Source organism: Arvicola amphibius, chromosome X (genome assembly GCF_903992535.2).
Source record: "Arvicola amphibius chromosome X, mArvAmp1.2, whole genome shotgun sequence".
NCBI lineage: Eukaryota > Metazoa > Chordata > Mammalia > Rodentia > Cricetidae > Arvicola > Arvicola amphibius.
In genome coordinates, this window is record NC_052065.1 from 2,792,975 (window position 1) to 2,809,655 (window position 16,681).

Sequence of the window (16,681 nt, forward strand, 5' to 3'; positions counted from 1 at the left end):
ATTCACCTGCTCTGTTTCTGGTGATACTCTTGTGCTGTTTCAACTAGTGGTTGAAAGCTCAGGGGCAAGAAAACACATACTAAAGAGAGATTTGCTGCTATGGTTTAAATATGATCTGGCTTCTCTAAAACTCATATTGAAGTTCAGTTCATCTGTGTGGAGTATTGGAGGGTTGAGCCTAGTGGGAGGTGTTTGGGTCATGGGGGCAGAACCCTTGTTAATAGACTAATGTTTTCCTTTGGAAATAGGTTAGATACTGTTGAAGTTCTGTATTGGTGAACCGGAATGAAGTTTCTAGCTATTGTATCAGTTAGTGAGAGGAGTACTGAATTCTTGGTTTTTATCCTTTTCTCTTTTCTCTTTCATCAGTTGCTGCTGCCTCATTAATCTTGCAGTTCTTTTATTCAATGCAACATCTAGAATTGCTGTACCTTCTTAGTGACATTTTTATCATGTAATGTTCCTGCTATGGTTTGTTCATATAGTTTGAAACCATATTCCTAAAGGATCATGGATTGAAGCTTTAGCACTCAGAGTGGTAGTTTTTGAGCAGTCAGGTGGACCTTAGGGGGATAAGATCTAGCAGAAGGTCCTTGGGACATGAGGACTCTGCCTTCAAGAAGGGATTAAGGTCATTTTTTAAAAGTTACCTTAAATTTGTTCTGTGGCAGTTTCATGTATGTATAGAATGACTTCATTCTGAGGACTCTCAGCCAAATCTTCATCTCCTTTTCACCTCTGTCAACCCTTTGGCACACTCATGTTTTGTTTTGTTTTGTAGCCCACTGAGTTTCCCCAGCGTCATCTGTGTTTCCACGAGTTTGAAACTATCCAATAGAGCCTAGCAAGCCTACATGTCTATACTCAGCTAACTGTAATGACTCTCTCTACCTCAGAAACCCATCAGTAGCTAATAGTTCAGCAGGGAGAAATAGCGACCTAAGAATCGCTAGCAGTTTGAAGCTTTTCTCCCTATCTTTTGTATCATACATTCTTTTTGTCCTCTCTTTCATAATGGTTCCTAAGCTTCAGAAGGGAGGATGTACTATTTAGAGCTGCACACTCAACCATTACTAATTAATTCTCAGTACCCGCAACACCCACAAGTCTCAGTTTTTGTCTCATTTGCGGGTCGTTTTCCCAAGAGGGGTTGCTATAAAGGATGGATCCTGGTCTCAGCTCACTAGTCCACTTCCATTCTTGGAAGTGCTTTCTTTTTCTGTGTCTATTTCTATTCCATAACTAACTTGAAAAACACAGGACCTTTTTTTTCTCTTCATCTCTCGTCCTGATGATTGCTGGGATTTTCACTTAGCCTGTATTATGCTGTACTATGCTTTTCTCTTAATAAAATGTCCCTGAAGCAAAAAATTAAAGGGAGTAAGGTAGGGAGCAAAAGAGGTAAGGAAGAGAGGAATGGAGAAAGAGAGGGAAGAAAGAAGGAAAAAGGAAAGGAAAAGAGAAGAGAACGGAACAAAGAAATTCTGCTTCTTAAAGTTCCTATCTCAGTTCTTTTTGTTGTTGTTCTTTGTTTGTTTGTTTTGTTGGTTGGTTGGTTGGTTGGTTTTTTTCAAGGCAGGGTTTTTCTGTGTAGCCCCGGGTGTCCTGGAACTAGCTCTGTAGACCAGGCTGGCCTCAAACTCAGGGATCTGCCTGCCTCTGACTCCCAAGTTCTGGGTTTAAAGACACCACGCCAAGTTGGCCCCAGTTAGTGTTCAAATAAAGGTATATAACTTCAGAAGCCAGGGGCACTCTCTGCTTAAAGAACAAAGTCTCCAAAACAAGTTCCATTCTTATATAAAATTGACCAGTTCAAAAAGGAGCTAGAGCTTTACAAAGACTCATTCCATAGATCCTTAGGAACTTGGCATTAACTCTGTACTGAGCATCTCAGCTTTTGATTGTACTCACAAAAATCTCATAGGAAGGCAAAATAATTCATGTCTAAAATATTATAAATTTCAGATCCCTGCAGAAGTTTCTAATCTGTCTATCAAAATGGACATAAAAATTATTAGAATTATTTTATTGCCACCTATAAGAGGAATAATCTTAATCATGAAAATAAAGCAGAGGGTGTCAGTCAAGAAGGGACATGATAAAGACATCCCTACTCATTTTACCACTGTTGGCATTTCTCGGTATTTGAACCAAAGTTTAAAAATAAGATAATTCATTTAAGGATTTGATTTAATATTTCAGTTTTATTTTAAATAATATATTATAGCTTAAGTAGGAGCATTTAACATGCCAATCCAGTATGCTAGCATTATCAGCTGGATAAAGAAGGTGCTGGGATTGGTAGCATAATAATCAAGCCTAGACATTTACTTTCTATATGGATAAAAAGATTAGGTAATTTATCAATATGTTCCATACCCTCCATAATATTTTTAAAGATTCATAATGCAGAGGCAGATTAAGAAGAAACGATGCATAATTATATGGTGTACAAGACTGGAAAAGAATGACTGCACTCATTTTCAACTCCTAGATATTTTCTGGCTACAAGATAAATCTATATACAACATAGCAACTGAAACCATGAATGCAAAAAGATGTCTTTAATTTTATCATTCAGAGGCAAGCATGAATGTTTTATTAAATTTTCTTTTAATTTTTTAAAACCTAGTTTACCTAATTGATCTCATAAATCTAATGTTGTTTATGTTGTTGCAAAAATTATAAATTTCCTCATTATTTGTATATATAATGTTAACAGAAGGATTATTTTGATAGGTAAATTAAAATTTACAGAAATATATTTTATAAATGAAAAAATTGTATGGAATTTTTGTTGTTTTAAAAATTGAGATTTAATATAGTCATTCTTTTTTCTTTCAATACAACAGAATTTTCTAACTTAAATGTTTCAAAACTCAAGCTTCATTACATTTTCAATAATCTTATATAAGTTTATCAGGATGCTTCTTGGATGAATGTGCAAATTATAGCTTTACTTTAGATATTCAGACCTAACAGTGGGCATCTGCCTCCATGCTACTTGGGTGTAAATGGACTTGCATTGTTTTGATCAGAGGCAGGCAATAACTAGGAGTCAGGTGGATGACCATGAGTAGGAAGGTTTCATTATAATTTCAGATTCTTAAACAAATCTATTTGGGACACATCTCTAGGGAAGTCCTACAGAAAAGGAATTCATCTCTCCTTTAAGCCTCAAGGATATAAATGTATAAAATTGCAAGCTGACTTTTTCCTTTAGCTCTTTAGGCAACCTCAGTAAAAAAAAGAAAATGTGAAAGGGAACATCAGGCCTTCATCATCATACACAAAATGTAATATGTGTTTCCTCTTCGGGCAGTTTGAATTGTAGAAAGTATACATTGCAGAAGATTGAATCTCTATGCATTATTATTCCAAAATATGGTTTTTATTGAATTTGCATGAATGCAAATAACTTTTAGGGAAAGACTGCACCTCTTCAATAAACTCACATGGTCATACTATGTTTGCTTGCTTCACATCGTATCACTTATGGCTAGTACAAGTACTGACATAAGGTAGACCCCTCAATCAATACTTGTGAAATAAATTTCTAGTTGCCTTGGATTAAAAGTTAAAAGAAAGACCAAAGACATCAAGATGAAGGCAATTAGGATATCACTGTCACACAGCTTGAATAAAAAAATATGAAAGAATGCACTGAAATTAGAGAAGGGCATTGGAAGGGCTTCCCAGTGTCTCCAGGAGCTTAAGACACACACACACTAAAATAATTAAAGGAATTTTCTGTTTCACCTAGCAAGCAACTTAACCCTTTTTATCTTCCTCACTTGAAAAGTAAAAATATTTAAGGTCAGAAACTCTGTGATTCTTTTTGATTTTCCTTCTCTAATTCCTGCAGCCATGTTTTTAAACTAAAGCTTATTTAAGTCAATTATATAGTTTCTGTGAGTTTACTCTCCAAGGCTCAAGCTTTTACACTGGATTTTTAAGGCCACTTGCAAGGTCTGTTTTTTTTACTATCCCTTCATACAAAGAAAATCAAAGGCTCCTCTGAGTTATTCTAACCAGGTTACAGCATACTATTTAACTGGCACCACACTCTGTTTTTCCTCTCTGCCCTGTCTTAGCCTGTCTCCCAGATGAATGAAGCATTCTTTCAAGAAACTTCCTAGGACTGAGTCTGTGGCAAGGTTTAAATAAAGTCTCAAAGAATTTGAATTCACATCACTGATCACACTAACATGGTTAAAAAAATAAATAAAACTTCAATCTTAATCAGTACCTTAAACAAATCAATTCTAAAGTAGTTTTTTAGGTGATTGCATCATCTCAATCCCCAAGATTCAAACAGAATAAATTTTCTAAATCTCATAGGACAGAGTGTTGGATTCTCAAGCTAAGCCTAGGGTATATGCTGCCTTATTTGTGAATACCATTGTGCCTACAATCTATCAGTGTTAAATGCATTCATTAACTTCCAGGGAAGAATTATATTCTCCATCTGCTATTTCTGCTTTCTTATTTATAAGCTTTCTTCTTTTCAATTTGCTTTTATAACTCTTTTCCTCTCACACATACAAATTCTGATATTGTATTAAAGAAATAACTCTGACAGCAACTACAAGAAAAATAGAAGCAGAAAATGCATCATAAAGAAATGAAAATTTTATATGGATAAAGTACTCTGTATGATTCTAAAGCTAGTGGAAAAATGTAATCATTCCAGGAGATCTAGTAGACAAAGATAGAGGCAATAAGATGAGTGTAATAAATTACCAATCACCATAATTCTTCTGGAATTGGATCTATCAAATGATTTATGTTTCTGATTATCAATTAGAATTATGGCATTTCTTTAAGGTTAAATGGTAACCATCCAAGAATATAAGACAGAGGTTAGAATTACACCAATTTCACAAATCACAAAATGAAGGCCGACATGATCCTTGTGTGATTGTACACTGAATAAAAACAAACTGGTTTAAAATTTAGATCTTTTAACTGAAAATTCTCTATTTCTTGTATCATATATAGTATCTGGTGGGCCAAGAACCTTGTTAAAGAGGTGGAGGTGGAGCTCAGTTGATACAGTGTTTGGCTAACATGTTTGAAGTCCTAGATTCGAATCTCACCACTTTTAAAGATGAGCATGTACACTCCAGTACTGAGGGGACCTAAGAGGTGACTGAAAAGCCAAATGGCAGGATGTCCCACTCTCTAGGACCTTCCTAGCAGGACAAAATCCCGGGCCCCTTCCCTAACGGCTTTTCTAGCCAGCCAGCAGGGAGTTTGCTGCAGCTAGGCTCCCCACCAACCCATCCAGACAACACTCAATCTACTAGCTATACCCTGCCTCCAAACCTGCCTATTTTCCTTCAATCTCGGTGGAACTCTGAAACACAGATTGCTCCAATACTGGGGGGACTTAAGAGATGAGTGAACAGCCACATGGTCAGATGCCCCATCTCTAGAACCTCCCCAGTGGGACAAAACCCAGGGGCTCTACCCCAACTCCCTCAGCTTTTCTAGCCAGCACTCAGGGAGTTTCCTGTGGCTAGGCTCCCCCCAAACGAAACCCCATGCACTGGACTCTCCAAGCTACTAGCCACACCCTGCTTAAGAGTTGAGAGCTTGCTATAATACTCAGGGGACCAAGAGCTTGCTACAATGGTGACGGGATTAGGAGAGAGCACCAGGAGAGCAAACCAGGAGAGAAGACCAAGAGAGCAGGTGTATAGAGACCTCAGAGGCTTTCTGAGACAGACATTGACAGTACAGAGCAGACCAAGAAAAACTCCCACTCAGACAGCCACAGCAAGGATTGGACCAACACGCAAAGACATTGCTAGCCTCATTTGAATGAAGATATGGGTAGGTGCCAATGCAAGAATTCCTCCAACAACCTAAAAAGCAACATGGTAACACCAGAACCCAGTGGACACACAACAGGAAGACTCTATCATCCTAACCCAAAAGAAGTAGAAGAAAACAACTTTAAACATAACTTTATGAAAATTATCGAGAGCTTTAAAGAGAAAGTGAAAAGCTCCCTTAAAGAAATGGAAGAGAAGACAAACAAAAATTGGAAGAAATTAATAAATCCCTCAAAGAAACCCAAGAAAACCAAGAAAAAAAATCAAACAGGTGAAGTAAACAGTTCAAGACATGAAGACAGAAACAAAGATAAGAAAGAAAACACAAACCGAGGGAATTCTGGATCTGGAAAATCACACAGATGGCCCTGGTTAAACCAAATGAGTCTGAAAGCAGCAGAGACAAACAAGTTAAGCTGCCTGGAAGAGGTGTAGACCAGCTGAGGCACCTGGAAAGGCCACCCTCCAGCCTGCTGCACTGCCTTCAGGCTGTGCCCTGCACTCCAGGTTTCCAAGTTAGTGAGCTGTTACCCAAGCTGGGTTAGGCTTTAGTGGTGCAGTTGTCTGTGAGTCCCTTTGTTATTGTAATTAATCCCCAACCCACATTCCTGTTAGTATCCTCAACAAAATTCATTGTTTCACAGAGGTGGGCTTAAGTAACGTCCACCCTTTGGTCTGTTGTTGGTTCCCTATCTGGAGTGAGTGGGCACTCCTTCACATATCCCCAGGGAGAGCCACACCATGGTACTCCACTGCAGTAAGAATGTACTGACACAATATAACTAAAGGAGGGAAAGGTGAAAATTTTCTACACGATCTAAAAGAATATCGGATAATGTATAATGTTAAATATTAATATACTAACAAACCATAGATAACAAACATTTTCCAAAATTAAAATGGAAGATGACATTGTAACCAAAAGGAAAACAGTAGGACAAAAAGAGTGGTAAATCATAAAGAGAATAAGTTTTTAAAGATGCCATTAGTAAAGAGAATAATTTCAAAACAGAATTGTCTCACCTATGAGACAATTCAAAATTCAGTTTGCGTTCACAGACAGGCAGGTTTCTCTGAAACTCTCCATATAGGTTCCCTCCACACATTGCTGTCAGGCAGTTAGAGTCCTTCATTTACACTTTCAGCCCACGTTTCTTTGTTTCTGTATTAAAATGTGAATCTTTATGTCATATGGCAGATATTTTTGAATTCCCACTTCGTAGTGCAGTTGCTGACACCTTCTGCATAATTAATACATATTTACCAAAGGCTGAGTGCAGAATGTTGTCTCTATTTTCTTCCTCTTTTAAACCTCTAGAAGACTCTTGCTATGATTCATTTTCACCTAGGACGAGATGCTCTTCCACCAGACTCCAGGGGACATTCTCAAACCAGTGGTCACACAGATGGCCCTGGTTAAACCAAATGAGTCATGAATCTCAGAAAAGGACAGGTTGACAAGGGTGATAGGGCGATGAGGGTAGGCTGGGAGAGAGAAAGCAGAATGGATCGTATACATCTATGACACTGTCAAAATCATTAAAAGTAGGGAATTTTATCTCCCAACCAGCCACTGACTGAAAGAGAAACTGACAACAAGAAAAATTGCTTGTTCAAGCTGACATAAATTCTCAGAGTCACTGAGGAAAGCAGAACCCAAAGCCTCCTTGTGGCTCCTTTGGAGAAGATGAAGTGTTTTCACCACAATAAGGCTGGATGATATACAAGGGATGCCTGCCCTTTTCTGAAAAGAAAAGAGGAGGAGTCCGTGGGGGTGGGGATAGCAGAGGTTGGGGAGAGAGACTGGGAAGAGAGGAGGGAGAGAGGGAAAACAATAATAAGGTTGAAAATTAATTTAATGAAAGTTTATTTTATGTTCTTTATTTTTTAAGAAGAAAACAAACTATTTTTTTCATTATACAAAACCAATCCAAGTTCCCACTCCCTCCCCGCCTCCAATTCCTTCCACATACCCCTTACCACACCCCATCCACTTTTCTGAGAGAGTAAGGCACATTGCTTTGGGGAAGGTTCATGACCCTCCCTACTATATCTAGGCAGAGCAAGGTATCCGTTCAAAGAGAATTGATTCCCCAAAACCCAGTACAAGCAGTAGAGATAGTAGACAGTGGCACCTCAATCTTCCCCAGCTATGCAACTGTCAACCATATTCTGAGGGACTAGTTTTGTCCTATGCTTGTTCCTTCCCAGTCTGACTGGTATTGGTGAGCTCCCATTAACTAAGGTAGACTGTTTCAGTGGGTGTATCCATCATCTTGACCTCTTTGCTCATATTCTCATTCCTCCCATTCTTCAACTAGACTTTGGGAGCTCAGTCCAGTGCTCTGATGTGGGTCTCTGCCTGTTTCTATCAGTTGTTAGATGAAGTTTATATGATGATATTTAAGATATTCATCAGTCTGACTACAGGGCAAGGCCAGTTCAGGCACCCTCTCCTCTATTGCTTAGGGTCTTAGCTGGGGTCATCCTTCTGGATTCCTGGGAATTTCTCTAGTGCCAGGTTTCTTGCTAACCCCATAATGGCCACCTCAATCAAGATATCTCTCTTTCCTTGCTCCCAGGGGACAAAGAGAAGGGAAGCAAGAGAATGAACCAAGAGAGAAGACCAAGAGAGCAAGCTTAGGGAGACCTCAGGATAAAAGTTTATTTTTCTTTTATATTTAAAGGGGGAGGTGATATAGATATAAATAATTTGGATTGATATGAATCTTGGTTTACTGATACTATTTTAAGGTTAATCTTGTTATATGTATTTCTGCTCTTGATTAAGGTATTGTGATTGAGTAGTTCATTTAAAAATGTAATGTATAATTAGGAAATATAGATTGTTAATGGATAATCATCAATAATAATCAAGCTTGTAGTCATGTTAGTTAGATTTTCTAGATATATAGAAATATATTTCAGTTAGATAGGCATTCTTCATATCTTTTAAAGAATACAGAATATGGCATTTAATGTTTTAATAACTTAGGGCTTTTCATGACAATGAGACATGTCTGCTCCTGGAAGCACCAATCTACTTCAAGAGGAAGATGGGCATTGAAGAGGCTCCTTATGGAGTTTGATAGCAATTTGGGCAAGAAACTGCTTTTGCCTGGACTGTTGCATAAAGTGGACACAAAGAACCCATAGAGAGAGGACTGCTGAACTTGCCTAAAGGTGAGATGATCTTTCGGGGTTCCTGATTCATGAAAGAGTCTGCAAGACATTCTGCAGGACACAGCAGATACTGACTGAACTGCCTTTGAAATTTCCTGCTTCATGGAAATGTCTGCTGGAAACTATGGGCCTGTAGGCCAAAGATGGATGCCCCAACGGTACAGAGGAACTTTGGGTGACTGTCCAGGCAGCGAGATGTCTCTGTGATTTCTAGAGTTTTGTAAGTTGCTTACTTCTCATTTACTTAGGTAATAGTATATCCTTCTGGAGTCTTTGATGGAGTTGAAGAATAGATAGATAGTTATAGTTTTTTTCCTTTGTTATGATAAAAGATAAAATAGATATAAATATTGTAACTAATTCTTATTGATAACTGTTTTGTTATATGTAATTTTGCTATGTTAAAGTTAAAGCCTTCTTTTTTTGTTTAAACAGAAAAGGGGGAAATGATGTGGGAGGGTCTTTGTTTTGTGTTGATTTCATTGGTTAATAAAGAAACTGCCTTGGCAATTTGATAGGCCAGCCCTTAGGTGGGTGGAGTAGACAGAACAGAATGCTGGAAGGAAGAGGGAAGTGAGGCAATCGCCATGCCTCTCCTCTCTGGGTCAGACGCCATGGATCCAGCCACCAGGTCAGACATGCTGAATCTTTCCCAGTAAGCAACCACCTCGTGGTGCTACACACATTAATAGAAATTGGTTAATCAAGATGTGAGAGTTAGTCAATAAGAGGCTGAAACTAATGGGCCAGGCAGTATTTAAATGAAAAGAAAAAAAAGAAAATCAAACATGGAAGGTTAAGGTGAAAATAGAAAATTGCTCTGTAGTTTGCAGATTCCTGAGCACAAACTTTTGTGGATGTTACAGTACTGACATCCAATGGTTTCAAGCACTTGTGAAAAGGCATGGGAAGCAACACTGCCTTATATGATGATCTTGATAGAAAAGACTCCATCAATGAACAAAAATACTTGAGATCCTAGCTAGAGAAATAAGACACTAAAAGGAGATTAAGGGGGTACAAATCAGAAAAGAAGTCAAACTCTCACTATTTGCTGATGATATGGTAGTGTACATAAGTGATCCCAAAAATTCTACCAAGGAACTTCTACAACTCATAATCACTTTCAGGAATGTAGCAAGATACTAGATTAACTCAAAAAAAAAAATTAGTAGCTCTCCTGTACACACATGATAAAAGGCGGAGAAAGAAATCAGAGAAACATCACCCTTCACAATAGGCACAAATAGCATAAAATATCTTGGAGTAACTCTAACCATACAAGTGGAAGACTGGTATGACAAGAACTATAAATATTTGTGATGTAGGTGTGTCTTCTATCTATCTGATGATTTCATTGGAAAATTAATAAAGAAACTGCCTGGCCCATCTGATAGACCGGCCCTTAGGTGGGTGGAGTAGACAGAACAGGAAGAAGGAAGTGAGGTAGATGGCTCAGTCAGATGCCACGCCTCTCTTAAGTTAGGCAGACCACCGTGCCTCTCCTCAGAGAGAAGCCAGATGTGATGAAGCTCCAGCCCAAGATGGACGTACGCTAGAAACTTCCTGGTAAGGCACCACTTCGTGGTGCTACACAGATTATTAGATATGGGTTAATCAAGATGTGAGTAAGAGGCTGAAACTAATGGGTCAGGCAGTGTTTAAAAGAATACAATTTGTGTGATGTTATTTCGGGGTATAAGCTAGCCAGTGGCTGAGAGCAGGGCGGTGGGAAACCGCCCGCAGCTCCACACTACATATTTGAAGAAAGAAATTGAAGAAGATACCAGAAATTGGAAAGATCTCCCATGCTCTTGGGTAGGTAGAATTAACATAGTAAAAATGGCAATCTTACCAAAAGTAATCTACAGATTCAATGCAATTCCCATCAAAATCACAGAAAAATTCTTCACAGACCTCAAAAGAATGGTACTCAACTTTATATGGAAAAGCAAAAAACCCAGGATAGCCAAAACAATCCTGGGCAATAAAAGAACTTCTGGAGGCATCACAATCTCTGACTTCAAACTCTATTATAGAGCTACGGTACTGAAATAGCCTGGTATTGGCATAAAAACAGAGAGGAGGAAAAATGGAACTGAATCCATTTTATTAATTAATTAATTAATTAATCCACACACCTTAGAACACCTGATTTTTGACAAAGAAGCAAAAAATATCAAGTAGAAAAAAGAAAGCATATTTAACAAATGGTGCTGGCATAACTGGATATCAACATGTAGAAGAATGAAAACAGATCCATATCTATCACTGTGCACAAAACTCAAGTCCAAATGGATCAAAGACTTCAACATAAAGCCAGCCACACTGAACATTATAGAAGAGAACGTAGGAAGTACACTTAAGAACACATTGGCACAAGAGATCACTTTCTAAATATAACCCAGTAGCAGAGACACTGAGAGAAACAATTAATAAATGGGACCTTCTGAACTGAAAAGCTTTTGTAACACAAAGGACATGATCAACAAGACAAAACAACAGCCTACAGAATGGAAAAAGATCTTCACCAACCCCACATCAGACAGAGGTCTGATCTCCAAAATATGTAAAGAACTCAAGAAACTGGTCATCAAAAGAACAAATTATCCAATAAAAAAATGGAGTACAGACCTAAACAGAGAACTCTCAAAAGAGGAATCTAATCTAAAATGGCTGAAAGACACTTAAGGAAATTGTCAACATCCTTAGTCATCAGAGAAATGCAAATCAAAACAACTCTGAGATTCCATCTTACACCTGTAAGAATGGCCAAGATAAAAAATACTGATGACAACTTATGCTGGAGAGGATGTGGGGTAAAGGGAACACTTCTGCATTGCTGGTGGGAATGCAAGCTGGTACAACCCCTTTGGATGTCAGTGTAGCAATTTCTCAGAAAATTAGGAAGCAACTTTTCTCAAGACCCAGTAATACCACTTTTGGGTATATATCCAAAGAATGCTCATTGTGCCACAAGGACATGTGCTCAACTATGTTCATAGCAGCTTTTTTTTGTCATAGCCAGAACCTGGAAACAACCTAAATGCCCCTCAATTGAAGAATGGATAGGAAAAATGTGGCACATTTACACAATGGAGTACTACACAGCAGAAAAAATAACATCTTTAATTTTGCAGGCAAATGGATTTAGCTAGAAAACATCATTTTGAGTGAGGTAACCCAGACAACAGTGAGGACCCTAAGAGAGACATACATAGATCTAATATACATGGGTAGTATAAAAAGACAAAATCTCCTGAGTGACTTGGGAGCATGGGGATCTTGGGACAGGGTTGAAGTGGAGGGGAGAGGCAGGGAAGAGAGCAGAGAAAAATATAGAACTCAACAAAAATTAATAAAAATGGGAAAAATGAATAACACCTTGGCATCTGGAGACAGCTGATTCCAATGACATGCTGGCTTCATCTTAAGTGCCCTGAGACTTCTCTAGATCACTAGCTAGTGTTGAATGCAAAGAAAAATGTCAAATTTGTTTTCAGATTGCATACCTTTTCGCCTAAAAACAAAGTGTACTTTTTCTGTGGGCCAAATGCCTATCTCCAAAGGGCTTCTTCAGAGAATAATCCTGCAAGAACAGAAAATGTAGTAGATATAAGAATTTATTTTCATTCCCTCTGTTTCTTAAGCCATGACAGGCACTAGGGAATTGAAACATATGAGGTTCTGTACGGAAGAGAGTTCTTAAGGAAAGCAAGCCACACAGGTAGAATGACTAATTTAGATTGCAGAGTCAATAGAGGTAAGGTGATAAATGGTAGCAAAGAAAACTTTAAAAAACAACAACAAGAACAAAGTAATGGGAAAGATCTCCCAGTCACCGAGGGGGAAAATTCACTGATTTTAGTTTTCTTCAACTATCATGAAACATTAGGTCATATCACTAAAGGTTTTGAACAACTGTAAACTAGTGAAAAGAAGAAATCTTGGCAGTGATTGGTAGGAAAAAACTCTGAATAAATAAAACCGCCATGAACATCTGTCTCTTAAAATTCAGTCCCACTCACTCATCACCTACTTCACAGGCTTACTGAGTTCCACCATGGTGCAAACCTTGGTCCTGCCATGAACATTGTCTCCCAAGCCCTTTACCTTGAAAAACTATATTGGTTGCGAATATGGAGCTGTATGTGATGGCTATCTGCCACTTCCCTACTTAGGGACTAATGACTATAACTGAGTACTGTTGTAAAACATCAGTGTGCTCAAGCCATTACTTTGGGGAATCTCTTCCTTCAGAGGCTTGTCACAGTTAAAGTCATGTGCTCAGAGCTCACTAAAGGTAGCAGGCATCATCACAGTTGGAAAACAAACATTTCTTAGGGTATCATGTGCCTACCAAGGAATGGATATAATGGTCGGGTGCTGGTTAGAGGAAAAAAAAATCTTTCCAGGTTGGGAGGCCAATATCTGAGGATACACGGGTCTCTTAAAACCTGACACCTTTAAAGAAGCAGGCCAATGTGGAAATATGTCATAGCTCAGAAGAACCAGTAATTAGTCTTTTCTATCTTGTGAACATTACCAGAAATCTTGCCTGCAAGTAGGCATGAGATTCTTTTCACAAATTCAATCTTGATAAACTGCAGGGTTGTGACACCTCTAAAAATGTCCCAGTCAGATGAATGTCTATGGGCCTGACCCTTCTCCATGAACATCCTATCCCAGCCCAGCCTAGGATGTTGGCATATGGAGGGTGAGTTGTTCTTATGTCATCAAATGTCTCAGAGAGTGGGAGAGAGCCAAAACTGCAATTATCATGATTCTAGAAGTACACTAACATAATAATTCCTTACAAACTGCATCTTGTAATGATCTGCTAAAGTGCCATCGCAGTGACATACACGTATGTGTATCTATGCATACTCATGGCTGACGGTAATTCATTGATTGGATTACTATGTCAACACTACAATATGCTAGCTACAATATATAATCTGGCTTTTTCTTTTCTTCAAACCGCCCTCTTTTGGACAGCTTTTGCCTCTAAACAAAATCAAAAGCAATAAACACACCACCTGGAAACCATGCTTCATTCCTCCCTTATCAGCATGGCCTCCCTCCAAGACATTATATTATCTGGCCTCCTTCCAAAACTTCTGTCCACCCATTGTGTGGTTGCATCATTCTAGGAATGGCATTTGCTTTCACTGGAGATCCTGCCTCTATGCTGCCAACTTGTCCTCTCTCCAAGGCTTTCTCAAATAATATGAATATTGAGATTAGATAGACAACTGGAGGGAAAATAAAAATGAAAGCCTGCCATAAAGAGATTTAATTGATGAAGCTCATATCAATGGAGCCAAATGGAACCGAATCTCAGAATTCAATTTGTCTATATCTACACAGCTGGGATACCTGGAAAAATCCAAAATGTCAGTTCTGTCACTTACTCATCAATAACATTGGTCTGGGGACATTTTATCAACTAATTCTTACAGTTCTGCCTTAGTTTTTCCAATTTCAAAACAGAAGGGATGTATACTACCCAAGACACTAAAAGTGAGTTATCTGTCTTTCTTCCTCCTTAGCAGACCCACAGAAAATGCTATGCTTCTTGTAGACTAAATCCTAGAAGTGTCTATGTATGCCTTTCTTTCTAATCCATTTTTCTCTTTGTCACTAGACAGTCTTGGTCTTTGGAAAAGATCTTCACTAATCCGACATCAGACAGTGGTCTAATCTCCAAACTATACAAAGAACTGTTAATTTATAAAAACAAACTTTTTTCATTATACATACCATTCTAAGTTCCCACTCCCTCCCCTTCTCCCATTCTGTCCACACACCCTCCCACCCCACCCCCATCCAATCCTCAGATAGGATAAGGCACATTGCTTTGGGGAAGGTCCAAGGCCATCCCTACTATATCTAGGCTGAGCAAGGAAACATCCAAAGAGAATAGGTTCCAAAAAAGCTAGTACATGCATTAGGGACAAACCCTGGTGCCACTGCCAGTGGCCCCCCAGTCTGCCCCAGCCATGCAACTGTCAACTACCATAGAACCTTCATCCAGCAACTGATGGAAACAGAGGCAGAGACTCGCATTGGAGCACTGTACTGAGCTCCCAAAGTCCAGTTGAAAAGTGGGAGAAACGAGAATATCAGCAAGGAGGTCAAGACCATGATTGGTACACGCACTAAAATAGTCTACCTGAGCTAATGGGAGCTCACCAACTCCAGCCAGACTGGGAAGGAACCAGCATAGGACCAAACTATTCCCTCTGAATGTGGTTGATAGTCTTGGTCTTTCTTGCATAAACATCTCGAACTCTAGGCACAGTTCAAGTCCTCAGTTTATACTGAGTTTTTATCAAGGCCTTTAGAAAAAGCTTGGGATCAAGTAGCTAGTTTTGTAATTGCGGGAGACACCTAAACTCTGAAACTCTCAGTTTCCCAATCTGCTCTGGAAAGACATTTGATAAGCTATCATCAGGATTCCTTCAAATTCTAAAAATTGTCCAAACTTGCTTGAAAACAGGAGAAAGAAAAGACATAGTTAGTTCAACTATCATTGGAACTGAAAACTCTTTCCTCCTTACTTTCTCCACCTTCTTAAGGCTTTCTCTGTAATCAAACTCTCTGATCCTACCAATTTCTTTGAAATAAAAAAACAAACTATAAGGAGGGCATTCTCCATTATTGGCCTGCACAGCAAACTCCTTCAAATCATGGATAGTCTTTGTATTTTCCCTGTCTAGAATGTGTCACAAACCTTCTCACAGACGCTTAAATCACAGAACATAATACTCTCCCAAGTGCTCTTGCCATTATAATTATATCTCAAGATATATTGAAAGGTTTTATCTCCCCATCCAGAGAATGTGAGGGAAGTGGAGCATAAGACTTTTCTTTGACAGCACATGCTCCTAGTATCCCTGGTGAATGATGTTTTGGTTGCATTCTGTCTAATATGAGACTGTGATGATGCCTGGCTGTAGATCTAAGATGAGGAAACCTTGGGGAAATGTTAGGATACAGGCAAGAAAGTCAAACAGAACAAGTTTTACAAATGACTAAAGCATTGTATTACAACAGATAACCCAGTGTTCTAGGAAGAGCATATAATGTAGTCATTACTGTGCTTAAAGTTGAAAGGACAAGAACATGGACCACCTGATGGGAACTTTGATCGTCTGGAGGTGTAACCAGCTCCCAGTGGGATGTGAAGGAACTAGAAGAATACAAATCCTTAATCATGTTCCTCCTTCTCTCTAAGCTTTTCTTGGGTCTCCCACTGACCAAAATCAACGAGCCATTAATTGGCAAGAGAAGCCATAGAAGCATTCCATAAAACTTAGTGTGCTGGGACAGAGAAGGAAAAGAATAGGATATAGATCAGGAGTGGCAAATAGAAAAGATCTGGCCCACTATTCAAATAGCTTACTTACAAGTGGAATAACTTTAATGCAAGCAATAATAGGAAAAGCCCAATTCTGACCTGGAGTTCACAAAAATCCTGTGTCCATCTCTAGTTTTCATAGGTCTGCACTGATAACAACAGGAGTAAGAGCCTCCATGCTTCTAGAACAAAATAACCACTTGGTGATCTTTTTGAAACGATGAAGAGCGCCTTTCTCATGTTCACCTTTGTCTAAGGCAGTGGTTCTCAACCTGCGGGTTGTGAGTCCTTTCAC